Raw genomic sequence first — 14,446 nt, 5'->3', positions numbered from 1 at the left:
TCTTTTTTTTTTTTCATTTGCCACAAATGAGACAGAAGACTAGAGGAATAATTTTCATCTTACAGATTAGAAAAGTGAGGCTTAAGTGAAATTCTAGGGGTGGCTACAGCAGAGGTCTCTGGTGGTCTGTGACCTATTTGTGATTTATTTATCAGGCAACGTGGGCTCCAGTAGTCCTGTAAACCTACTTGCAATTTGCATCCTGAGTGAGCAGTTTACAAAAAGAAAAGCAATGAACATAAGAGCTGTAAACATGAAAGAGCTCCAGAAGCCAGCAGCCAGCAAAGGCTGGAGGTAGAAATCAGCACCCAGGAAGCTGGTGGTGGTGGTGGCCAGCAGAGACCCACAGCTGCTGTGCCAAGTATGGGTGTCCCGCGCTATCTGGTGACACCAGGATGGCTAGCAGAGCCGCACTTTGCCCAGTCACGATATCTATCTAAATCAAGCAAAAGAACCTAGGCTGATTGGCAACAAAACTACATTCTTGGTAGGGAGAAAGCAAAGTCGCAACCTTTATGAGAGGAAGGCAGGGAGGGTCATAGACTTCAAAGGAGATCCTAAAGGGGTTACGACATCATCTCAATGATGGTGGTTGGACTGATGGCTCGTGCTCATCTCCAGACCCCCCTTATCCCTTACCCCATCGCCTTTGCCTGCATCTCACTATGAGAGATGGTTCTTCTCATGTTTGAAGAGACTGGATGGGGTACAGAAAGAAGAAGGCCCATCTAACAGTTTGATTTGGCCCAAAGTAATTTTCAGAGGCTGTATCTACTCTCTGTGAAGATCAACGGCATGGAGCTGCGTTTGGCAGGACCCTAGACCTTTACGGTTCCTAATGCACTGAGAGGCTAATGTTGATCAAGAGCCTAATGCTGAGAAAGGGCCCTGGCTTGCCGTGTGAGGAAATGCACCCTCCTACCCCTGTGGTCAGAAGACAGATTTTGGCCAACCCTGTTTAGTGAACATCACCAATGAGATGGAGGAGAAGAACACACATATGGCAGAGAACACAAATATTGCATTCCAGAGAATGCAATCCCCACAACAAGTTCTCCCATTGCAGGGGGCAGGGGTAGAACACATCTTGCAAACCAGGGGCCTCAGAACCTCTTACATCTTACCCACTCCTTAAGGCCTTGAGGTATTTAGAAATACTCAGCTGTTAGGCAGGTATGCCAAGGACAAAATGTGTATACATACAATCTGGTATAAGAGGAGGTGAATTTTTTAAACATTAGATGAAAACAATTCTATCCAGTTATGGTGAATTGTATGCCAACTTGTTTCCTTTATACTGAGTCATTGACTATACATGTATATCCTCAGAAAGAAATGGGTAAGGCTGGGTCTGTGAGATAGCTCAGTGGACTAAGTGTCTGCTTAGGCAAGCACAGGGACCGGGGTTTGATCCCTGGCACCACAAGCTGCGCCAGCCCCACCCCTAGGAACACTGAGTCAGCCACCGAGACTGGGTGTGGTGGTGTACACTGGTAATCCCAGTGCTGGGGAGGCTGAAAATGAGGTTCATTATGAGTCAGAGCTGCGGAGTGAGAACCTGAACCAAATATATTAAAAAAAAAAAAAAAAAGAAAGAAAGTGGTAAGGCTAAACTACGAAGATACAAACAGAAAGGCAGTGATTCAGGGAGGTAAAGAGAATTAGGTCATTCAACAAATATTTACTGGTTTCATATTTTACTGCAGAGGTAGAGCTAGGAGTTGGGATTCAGAACAAACAGAATGTACAGAAATCCTTTCTCTTGGCAATTTGCATTTCAACAGGATGTCAAGACAGACAGAAGAAAGCTACAGAAGAGCCCAGTAGCATTCAGTGTAACACAGAATAGTGGAGAGATATAATTAATCAGCGAGGGCCTCCCTGAGGTGGTGGTGTCGGGACACAGATCTGGGACCATGAGCCACGCAGATACCTGGGAGAAAAGCACTCTAGAACCAAGGGGACAAAGGCCCTCAGACACTTGCAAGCTAGTTGTGTTCCGGGGCAGCAAGGAGACCCCGTGGCTGATGCAGGGCAAGCAAGGGGGAGAAGGATGGAAATGGGGCTTCTTGAAGCCACAGGGCCAGAAGGTACACACTGTGTAGCCACAGCAATGAGTTTGGACTTTAAAATAGAAGCCAGAAGTGGGATTTGGACAGAGGGCTGACAAGATTTGGTTGTGTTTCAATGGATCACCTTGTCTTCTGTATAGAAAGACTCTCGGGCAACTAGTCTAGAAGACAGACCGGTGGGGAGACCTCAAGGTGGCAAGGAGGGTGGCTGGCTTCCCAAGAGTGACAGTGGAACGTGGTGAAGAATTATCAGATTGGAATAGATTTTTAGGGTAGAGGATGGCAATTCTATTGTCCCAAGATGGCTATACATCTGCCTACCTCTTTGGAATGTCACCATTCTCAGAGCCATCCTGGTGGGCTGTTGCTGTTTAGTTATAGGAATTTGAGAAGGGGAATACTGGAAGGAGGGGGGTAGAAAATGAATTTTTATTGTAGCTCTCAGGGAAGGATTTATGGGACTCAATTCTGACCTTAGGGGACTGGAATGCTAGTATGAACCATCATTCATGAAACACCATGTGCTTGTACGGATGTCATTTCTCGTAAGTCTCCTCCACAGTTTACTTCTAAAATGTCACCCAGTAGCCTCACATTTGTCGGGCTGGAAGGGGAGCATGTCTGAGGGCATGATATGGAAGGCGCTGTTCCTGTCCCTGTCCCTGTTCCTCCCCTCTTTCTTCCTGGCCACCCTGATGTGAAGAGCTTTCTTCCACCAGAGTTGGATTTACCCAATCATGGACTGAACTTGCTGGAACTGGGGGCCAAAATAAACCTCTCCTCCTTCACACTGTGGGTGACAGGTAGTTGGTCCCACAGGTGGGTAAGTGATCAAAACTGCCTCACAGAGCCACCACAGGTAGGTGCTACCATTTCACCTATTTGTTACAAACCACCTACGGAAGCTGATGAAGACGGCTGAGGTAACTCCTCAAGGCCGTAGAGCTTGGGCCAAGGGCAAAGCCAGACACACAGCCCAAAGCCTATCTCCCTGCCCTAGGGCTGGGTATCAAACGGAAAGGGAAAAGCAGGTATTCACCTTCCTCTTCCCAGGGCACAGAGAGGGCTTGGTCACTGCCCTGACAGTGCATTGCAGGGCCGCCAAAGGTCCCTGGAAGGAAACAGAATGAGCTACGCTTGGAAGGGATCTCGCAGACAGATTCTGATGGCCTGACCTAACAGAAGGTCACTTCAAAACGGGCATAGCTGTATAATGGGGGAAAATGGTATTTGGACTCAGCAAGACTCCAGTTCCTGCTCTTGGGAGCAGCCAGCAGGAATGCTAGCCTGAGTCTTCCTGGTCGTGCGTGAGAGAACATTCCAGAATCTGTAATCCTCCCTATCTCCAGGACTTACGAACATGTCCCCCAGTTCATTGAGATTAACTGTCCCCCATTGCCAAGCCTTTGCCAGGAGAGCTGTGCTTCCTCTTGGGAGCTCCCCCAGTGAACTCTGCTTTTCATCCGGGCCCTTGGAGAGCAGCGTGTTTGCAGCCAGGGCACCCCACTCCACAGCACAGGGAGCACCTGGTTTGTTGGGTTTCTGCCTCTGATGAGCTAAGGAACTCTGGATTTCGGTAGAGGTAATGCTACCCCCGGGGCTCTGATGGAGGCCCTGAGATGGACACTGAGGGTCAGCGACAAAGGACCAGCACCCCCTTCCTCTCAGGACTCCTGATCAGGAGGATCTTCCTGAGAGCCTTCGCAGCCCGGTAATTATGGCAATGAACTGAGAACTTGCAAGAGATCTTTTAAAATTAGTTTTAAAGCTAAGCTAGCTGGGGAGGTAGCTCAGTGGCATAAGTGCCTGTCTTGCAAGCACAAGGTTCAGAGTTTGATTCCAGGTACCAAAAAACAAAACAAAACAAAACAACCAAAAACCCAAGCTATTTCTCCAGCTTCCTCTTGCTGAGAACAATACCTCTAGCCCCGCCCTGGTGGCAAGGAATTCTCAACCTACCCAGAATGTTGACATTTCTCTAGGCCCGCTGGGAGGCCAAACCCTTGCCCAGCAGCTCTCTGCTTGGGTCAGGGCTCTTGTTCTGTTCCCGCTGAGAGTTAAAGCCCTCTGGCTGCCTAGGGACTGCACGGCACTCCTCTGCCCTGCTCGCAGCCCACCATTTCATTCCATTGCGGTGTTAGCTATTTTTTCCCAGCATCAAGAAAGCGACTGATACAGTGAAGATGAAAAGGAATGCTCACGCGGGCAGGGCTGGCACGCGGGGTGCTGAAGGGACGCTGCTTCTCCTCTCATCCCCCACCCAGGAACAGACAGACACCTGGGCCAACCGGCTGACAGAGGCCTCGTCTGGAGGAGGGAGTGGGAGGGGAAGGCGCACGGGCAGAAGGGCGCTGCGGAGGAGAAACCAAAACGAGGTCTCAGACGCCCGCGCCGCGCCGGTGGTGGGGTGAAGGGCCCAGGCTCAGGTCGCCCAGGACGAGGCACAGCACAGCACCCCTCTTCACCCGCAGGCACCGAGCACCCAGACCTGTTTGAATGGGATGAGTGATCGAAACTCTGATATGGACTCGGCAGGACTTTCTAAAACCTACAATGAAAGACTTTTGTTACCATCTGAAACGGACAGCAAAAGCTACGACTCCTCCTTGTGCTACAGCCCCGAAGGAACATGACAAGACCTGCGGGCAGCCCCAGCACCTCCAACCCAACTTGTCTCCTTTTGTACGTCTACTATTTCTTCAAAGCAACAAAAACTCCAATCTCCCACTGTTCTTACAGTACAAGAATCAGTCCAAAGCACTCTCCCAACTGAGTCTTCCTCCTAAATATTTCACTGTTTGCCCCACAGAAAACTCCAAATTTCTTACAAAACACTTTTTTTTTTTTTAAGGGATGTTAAGATATAATACAGACAGGGGCTGGGAAGATAGCTCAGCAGTCTAAGTGCCTGCCTGGTAGGTGCAAGGACCCGGGTTTGATCTGTCATTCCGCACACTGTGCTGGCCCCATGCTGAGCCGGCCACCGAAACTGGGCATGGTGGAGCACGCCTGTAATCCCAGCTCCTGGGAGGCTGAGACAGGAGGATCATTGCAAGTCTGAGCTGTGCAGCGGGACCCTGTACCAAATAAATAAATAAAATTTAAAAATAATACTAATATAAGAGACAAATGGGGGCTCTATACAGAGAAGGGTGGGATGAGGCAGGCAGAGTTTCTGGAGGCCGAGTCAGCCCCATCTCTGCAGTTATCGGAGGGAAGGGGAGGATTGCCAGGAACCTCTGGGCCTCTCATCCTCTCACGACTGTCCTGGTTAAGCACTCACGATTTATTTCGGCTTCCAGTTTCAGTTCATGTTCAGCTGGCTCCCGGCACAGTCCCGGGCCAGGTGGAGGAAGCTGTCCACATCCTGGTGGCCAGGAGGCAGCAACAGAGATGAGGAACCAGGGGCAGGGAGGCACCCTCTCAGTGGCCACTCCACGCATGATCCACCACCGTCCCAACACACGAGGCCTCTCGGGGACATTTCAGCTCCAACTGTGACCATGAATCTGCATGAGGCCAGCTGGCTTCCTTAAGAGCAAAGGACCAAAGAGTGAGGTCATAAAGATGCCTCGTGAAGGTGCAGGCCACCTCTGGGAGTTAGAGCCATGGCTGGGCCAGGTGACCAAGGGCAGCCATGCTCACAGAGAGGACTTGAGCTTTCCCACTCGAGGGGTGAAGTCCCAAGGAATTTGTGGGAACATTTCAAAATGTCACCCTTCTTCACTGACTATTCTTCTCAAGTGAAGCTTGTGCATATGAATTTTCTCTTGCTCCTGGGTGCATATCTTCTCTTAAGACTTATAGAGCCTTCCTTACACACACAGGTCTAGCATCATCTCTGCCAGCCCTCCCAGGCTGAATGCTGCTGTGGACTAGAACAAACTCACTGCCTACATCCACTTTTCTATTCTTTTGTTATCCTGTGTTTCAGAAATGAGGCCTAATGTCCACCCACACTGAGACAGTAGAAAAATGGGCCAAGTTGTATTTCTTGTACCCCTAACCTAAAAACATATAGGACAGCCTCATGTGATCATGCAGCAGACCCCCAAAAGGGTTGGTTAAAACACAGATTTCTGACTTCCTGACCCAGGAAGCCTTGAGGGGTGGGTGAAGAGGTTCAATTTCCTATGTATTTGTAGTGATGCTGATGTTGGTCCCCTGGCCAGCCCAATCTGAGATAACAGCTCTAGGGATTAAGGTTTTAAGCAACATAAATGTATCAGTATGGCTGAATTAATGAGCTAGACTTAGCTAAATGGTCATTTTCAGAAGATATCTGGAGAAACTTACAACTCTCCTGGGTTATCTTCTTTTGTGGTTATACGCTTCTGTTCTCTTCTCCTTTCATTTCCACACCTTTTAAATGTTGCACAGAACCTAAAAGCAAACATGATCAGTGTTTTAGATTTTTGTAATAACTATATTCTGCTTTATTGGTATGCCATTTCCCAGACCAGAGGCACACTGGAAAGGCCCTGAGGTTTAGAAATTAAAAAACACATTTTGAATGGAAGCCGATGATAAAACACATCTGACTGCTTTCTCCTTTCAACGGGCCCCTCATTTCCTCTTTAATCCCCCCCTTATATGTCAGTTAGTATCTAAACAGTACTTCAGCTAGGGACTTCATAAACTGAAAGTGGCTGATAAGTAGTAGCATCTAAATGTGAGTCCTCTCCTAAAGTAATTTTCTATTTTTATTCTGCCTTATTTCAGTCTGTCTGGGAGATTCCTGGAAAGAACATGTGCTAAAAGCATTTCCATCTATATTAGTAGCTGGCTCCATAAATAGCTAATTTGTTCTAATTTTCTTTGGCTAATTCTCAACCCTTTTGGCCCCAGTTGAGTCACCCTGCCAAAGAAAGCCGAAGTTATTTATTTACTTAGCCCTAACTTGTTAGGCCTGATGTACAATTTTAAACATATCTACAGAAAACTAACCCAGTCAGAGAAGAGAAAGGAAATCCAAAGAATGAAGAAAGCTCATAAGACTTACGGGAGACCATTACACAAACAAATATTTGCACTGTGAGAGTTCTAGATGGTAAAGAAAAAGAAGAAAGGGCTGAAAATCTATTTCAAAAAATGATAACCTAAAATCTCCCAAATCTTTAAAGATCAAAATAGAATGCAAAAAGATGTAAACATTATAAATTTATGTGTACCCAACATGGGATCATTCAAATACATAAAGCAAATATTATTAGCTCTAAATGTAAATATAAGCTGTAATAGAATAATAATGATAAACAAATAAATAATAATGGAATTCAACACTATACTTTCATCAAAGGACTGGCCACCAAGACAGAAATTCAGCAAAGAAATACCTGAGTTAAGGCATACTATACAGCAGATGGACCTAATAGACATTTATAAAATATTTCATCCAAGAGCAGCAAGAACACATTTTTCTTTTCAGCACCTGGCACACGCTCCAGAATGGATCATATGACCCAGTCTCAATACAGTTTATTTATTTTTAATTTTTAATTTTTTAATTTATTTGTAAATTTTTTTTTCACTACTGAGGATTGAACTCGGGACCTTGCCTTGCCAGGCAAGTGCTTATTCTACTGAGCTATCTCCCCAATCCTCAATACATTTAAAAAAACTAGAATCATACATTGTATCTTTTCAAAGTACGACAGAATAAAACTACAAGTCAACAACAGAAAGAAGTATGGAAATTATACATGTCATAGAAATCAAATAACAGGCTCCGAAAGGACCAGTGGGCAACTGAAAAAATGTAAAGGATAATTTTTAAGTGTTTGAAAACTAATGCAAATAACACAACACACCAAAATTTATGAGATACAGCAAAACGACTGAGTGGGTAGTTTATACTAATACACTGAACATCAAAAAATAGAAACATCTCAAGAAAACAACCTACACAAATGACACAAAGACTTAAAAGCAAAAGTAATCAAATTCAAAGTTAGCAGAATGAAAGAAACAGTACAGAGCAGAGCAGAAATTAAATCAAAATTTAAAACATACAAAAGATTAATCAAACAAAGAAATTTTTTTTGAAGGATAAAATTGACAAATGTTTAGCTAGACTAGCCAGGAAAAAAAGAGATAACCCAAATACATAAAAAAAGAGGTAGAAAAGGAGATATTTCAACTGAACTGCAAAACTACAAAAATCACAAGAAATTATTTTGCACAATTATATGTCAGAAACACAGGAAGAAACAAATTCCTAAACACATACTCCCTATCAAAATTAACTTGAGAAGAAATAAAAAATATGTCTATGTGAATTTGAAAATATGAAATTAAAGTAGTAATAAAATTCTGTTTAAAGTCCATGACCTGATGACTTCACTGCTGTACTCTACAAAACATTTGTTTAAAAAAGACTAATTCCCAATCTTAAACTACTAAGACTGAAACTGTTAAAAAAAATTTGAAACTAAAAGAATGGACACAACTCAGCCAAATTCTTTTCACTAGGTCCTGATACTAAAACCAGACCAAGATACAACCAAAAGAAAACCACTGTTTCAGGGGCTGGTGAGATGGCTCAGTGGTCTAAAGCACCTACTTAGAACAAGCTAAGCTAAGCAAAAGCACAGACTGCGGTTCAATCCCCAGCACCACATGCCAGCCAGCCCCGCCCCCTGGTGGACTGAGCTGGCCACACACACACACTAAAAATAAAGAAAGAAAAAGTTAAAAAAAAAACAAAACAAAAACCACTGTTTCATATCCTTGATAAACACAGATGCAAAAATTCTCAATAAAGAAACAGCAAACTGAATTCAATGGCACATCAAAATATTATTCTATGATTGCTTAACATACATACATCAATACATGTAATACAACACATCAACAGAATGAAGGAAAAAAGCAGATGATAATTTTTATTTATTTTTTATTGAGAAATAAATATGAATGAGACAGTTTCACAGCTGATTAATAGGACAGTTTTGATAGTCAATATATTGTACATTGTTATCTTCTTAGTGGTTATCTATAGTACAAGAAGCAGACAGGATATTCTGTCCAAACACTGTTAGTACACCTCTTTCTTCTCATTGAGTTAAGCAAAAGTAGTTGTAAATTTATCCTATTTTGTATATATAAAAATGATCTTTCCTTTGTATCTTTTTAACTTTAATTTTAATTTTTGTCCTGTCAGAGGTGAATATTCTATTGGCATCTAAATACTAAGGTGTTTGAATTCAACTAAACAATCTAACACTGTCTAGCAGTCTATAACATTAGTGGGTTAACCTCAGAAGTTATTGACTTGAGCCTTTTACAGCTCATCGCATTAATATGGGTTTATTTTATATACTTCGTTTTTATACTTTTCTGCTGGATGGTTAAGACCAAGATATAGCAAGACCTATATAACAAGAAATGTAACTTTTGTATCTGATAAGGTCAGCCAAGTACTCTCAGGATTTATCCTGTAGCCCTGTACCGCCCTTTGTATCCTTTTGTCAGTGTTCGATATGAGGATGAGTCATGACCATTGCTTGACCAATTTGCTCTCTGTGAAAGCTTGAGAAAATGTTTTTCTCTTCATGTGACTCCCCAGGCTCACTTTAGATCATTGAACACATTCCTCTGTGGCTCCATGATCTTCTTGATCAGAAAATTTGGAGCACAACTGAGTTACATGTTGTTACAGTATAGGTTCTCCTATGTCCCAAGTGTTCACTGACCTTGAAAGGCTAGGGCCAAAATGTTGGCTGACCTTGCAGCCCTTCCTTTTCTCCAATTTTGACCTGCTAACTTAGGTTGTTAACCCTCCAGAAGAGAAGCTAATTATTAACCTGCAATGTATGCAGTTCGGTTTACCCTATCTGTTGAAATATCAAACATTTTGGCATATCATGGAACAGGTATTTTCCATCAGATATTGATATGTTGAACTTTAAGTCCTTACAGAATATGAAGGAAAAATATTTTTTACAAAGAAATTTAGAAACCTAACCATATATGGAATTGTAAGTCCTTATATTAGGGAGACACGATATTTACAGGTGTGGGTTTGGTTTATTTCACTAATAAGTATATTTTCAAGGGGCATCCACTTAAATATGAAGGCTTCAAGTTTATCATTCTTTATAGCTGAAGGAAAAATATTTTTTACAAAGAAATTTAGAAACCTAACCATATACGGAATTGTAAGTCCTTATATTAGGGAGACACAATATTTACAGGTGTGGGTTTGGTTTATTTCACTAATAAGTATATTTTCAAGGGGCATCCACTTAAATATGAAGGCTTCAAGTTTATCACTCTTTATAGCTGAGTAGTACTCCATTATATAAAAATACCACGTCTTTTTCAACCATTCCACATGTGACGGGGATCTTGGTTATTTCCAAGATCTGGCTATCACAAATTGTGCTGCTATAAACATAGGTATGCATATAAAGCAGATGATAATTTTAACAGATACAAGAAAAGCAGTACGTAGGATCTGACATTCCTTCATGGAAATTCTCAACAAGTTAAGTACAGAAGGTACATCCTCAAAATACTAAAGACCATGTGCGAGAGAACCACAGCTAGTATCATACTGAATGGAGAGAAGTAGAAGCTAAGATCCTGAAAACGACAAAAGTGTGTTCACTCTCACCATCCTTATTTAATGTAGTACTGGAAGTCTTAGCAAGAGCGATTAGCAAAAGGAAAAAACAAACAGCATCAAAATTACAAAGAAAGGACTTAAGTTGCCCATGTTTACAAATGACATGAGTCTATGCATAGGAAAAACCTAAATACTCTATCAAAAGTGATTAGAACTTATAAAAAATTCAGTGAGGTTGCAAGATAACAAAATCAACATACCCCAAACAGTAGTATTTTTATATCCTATAATGAATTTGCTGAAAAAGCAATTAGGAAAGCAATCCTATCCACAATAGCTCCAAAAAATAAAATATTTAGGAACGAGTTTAGGAAGGAAATGAAAGACCCATACAGTAAAAAAAAAAATCATAAACACTGAGGAAAGAAATTCCAGTAAACACACATGCACAAACATACAAACATTCATACACACAATCACTTATACACACAAAAGATAACCCATGTTCATGGATAGGAAGTATCAATATTGCTAAAATGGCCATGCTACCCAAAGAGATCTATAGATTTTAATCTAGTATTTCCAGCAAAATACTAATGACTCTCTTCGCAGAAACAGATAAAACCATCTTAACATTCCTTTGGAGCCACAAAAGATCTCGAACAACCAAAACAACCCTGAGTGAAAAAATGCTACAAGCATAGCAATATTTGACTTGGAAGCACACCACAAAGCTATAGTAACTAAACAATATGGTACTGGCTACACTAGAAGAGAAACCCCAGAAATTAGTTCTCATTTGTTTTTTTTTTGGGGGGGTTGTTTGTTTGTTTTTGTTTTTTGGGGGGGGCATTTTTAAAAATAATTTTATTGAGAAAGTAGCAATGAGACAGTTTCAAAACAGGTTAGTAGGACAGTTATAATAATATATTGCATACTGTTGTCTTTGTTGTAGTCATTCATAGTACAAGATGCAGACATGATATCTTGTCTAAACACTGTTAGTTCAAAACTTTCTTCTCATTGAACTAAGAGAAGGTGTGGAGATGGCTCAGTAGAATAAGCACTTGCCTGGCAAGCACAAGGACCTGAGTTCAATCCCTGGTTCCGCCAAAAAGAACTAAGAGAAAGTAGCTGTATATCTATTCTAACTATTTTCTAGATAGATAGATAGATAGATAGATAGATAGATAGATAGATAGATAGATAGATAGATAGATAGGATAGATTTTTTTTACCACAAAATGGTCCTTCATTGATATTCCCTTTTGTTTACTTTTGTCAGAGATGTGTATTTCATTGCCATTCATGCATTGTATTGATCTTTGACAAAGGTGCCAAGAACATACACTGAAGACAAGAGATTTTCCTCAAAAGAAGGTGCTGGCAAAATTGGATATACACATGCAGAAGAATAAAACTAGATTCTTTCCTCTCGCTGTACACAAAACTCAACTCAAAATGGATAAAAGATGTCTTGGTTACTTTTCTCTCATTGCTAAGACAAAATACCTGACACCCAAAATTAAGGAAGAAAGGATTTAGCTCACAGTTAGTGGAGGTTTCAGTCCTTACTCAACTGGCTCCAAACCAGAGTGGCACACGGCAGAGGGCAGCCATTCATGGCGGTGGAAGAACAGCAAAACTGCAAGAGCCTAAAGGGAGGAGCAGCAGCTGGGGCAGCTAGCAAGCCTCTCTCTTCCTTCTATTGTATGCAGATTACCCACATCAGGGCAGGTGCAGCACCCACACCCATAATCCCAACATTGGATCATGAACTAATCACAAACTATAGAAGCCGCCCCAGTGACTGCATGAAGCTTTGCAGGGACAGCTAGACACAAACCATAACAACTCAAAATGGATAAAAGACTTAAGTGTTAACCTGAAACTATGAAATTGCCACAAGAAAAGATAAGAGAAACACTTGAAGATAGTGGTTTAGGCAATGATGTTTTCCATGGGACTCCAAAGGCACAGACAACCAAAGTAAAAACAGACAAATGGAATGATATCCAACGAAGAAACTTCATCATGGCAAAGGAAATAAACACCAGAATTAAGAGACAACCTACATAAATACTTGCACACTGATCATACGATGAGAGTTTAGTGCTCAGAATATGTGAGGAATTAATAAAGCTCATCACCCTCCCATACTTCAATTAAAAATAGACAAAGAACTAAATACTTTTCAAAAGACATACAAATGGCTACATAAAAAATTCTCAATCTCACAAATGTAAAGTAAAATCACAGTGAAGTATCATCTCACTGTCCTTAGAATGACTGTCATCAAAAAGTCAGAAAATAAGGGCCAGCAAGAGAGTTGAGCAGACTAAGCACCTGCTTAGGCAAGCGCAGGGGCTGGGGTTTGATGCCTGTCACCACGTACTGCACCAGCCCCACCCCCAGGTGCGCTGAGCTGGAGACCGAGTCTGGGCATGGTGTCGCACACCTGTAATTCCAGGGCTGGGGAGGCTGAAAATAGGAGGATCACTATAAGTCCAAGCTGCATAGTGAGACCTTGCACAAAAAAAAAAAAAAAAAAAAAAAAAAAAAAGTCAGAAAACAATGAATGCTGGCAACAGTCTGAAGAAGAGGGAAGTCTTCTGGAGGACCATCTGGGTGACTGTCCTTGAAGGAGGAGCGACTGTCTCCATCTTGGATGAACCTGACCCTCCTTCTGTGGACTGATACGTACAGAGCTGGTTAGATGTTCCCTTATCCCTTCAATTGGCTTTACGCAATGCACTTTGGTCTAGAGGGGCTGATGTAGTCTTTGTGGAGGACAGACAGCATTTCTCTGGAACCCCCAATGGCTGTTCCCTTGTATGAGCTTGGGATGAGGCAGGATGAAAAGCCCATCTCCACACCATCAGCTGGGATTGAAGCTATGACTTCTTGGGGCTTGAAAGACCATCAGAGCTGAAGCACCGACCCCAAAACAGTAGACACGATTTCAACTGTGCTGTGCAGCTTACTCCTTCTGTACATCCTTCTCTCTGCATATTATCCCAATGACCCACACCTCCAGAGGGTCACGCCCCTGTGTCCCCCATCCCTCACAGGCCTGGGTTGGCCCTGCCACTCTCTGTAAACCAATGAAATACAGCAGAGGTGACACTATTCCAGGTCCAGGCCTGAGCCTTAAGAAAGGCTGGCAGCTTTTCCTTTTCCCTGATGACGAAGTGTGGAAACAAATGGGGGAAGGACAGGGAGGAGGTGGATTTGTCCTAGTCCACTTGGCTTGATACTTGATCAGGTCCTTCACACCACTGCAATGGGGAAAAGTGGCAGCTAGGTGGAAGAGAGAGACGAAGTAGTTCTTCTGTTTGTTTTTGAGTCGACCTGGTTTTATTTCACTTTACTCTGTGAAATGACATGAAGAACTCAAAAGTTATATACTTTTATGTGTCCATTTAAAAAATGGTCAGTTGGGCCAGCAAGATAGCTCAGTGGACTAAGCACCTGCTCAGACAAGCTCAGGAGCTGGGGTTCAACCCCCAGCACCACATGCCATGCCCACCCCGCCCCCAGGCATGCCGAACCAGCCACTGAGACTGGGCATGGGGGTGCCCTCCTGAAATTCCAGCACTGGGGAGGCTGAAAACAGGAGGATTACTATGAGTCCAAGCTGCGTAGCGAGACCCTGTACAAAATATATTTTAAAAAAGGGTCAATTGTCATGCAAACATTTAGAGAATACATATATGCCATGGATTGATTATATCTAGATGTCCCCCAGGTGCTTAATTCAATCATAGGTATAGCCTTTGGGGTGGTGACTGGTATATATATATAT

Source organism: Octodon degus, unplaced genomic scaffold (genome assembly GCF_000260255.1).
Source record: "Octodon degus isolate 3935 unplaced genomic scaffold, OctDeg1.0 scaffold00043, whole genome shotgun sequence".
Taxonomy (NCBI): Eukaryota; Metazoa; Chordata; class Mammalia; order Rodentia; family Octodontidae; genus Octodon; species Octodon degus.
Note: the sequence above shows the minus strand (reverse complement) of the source record.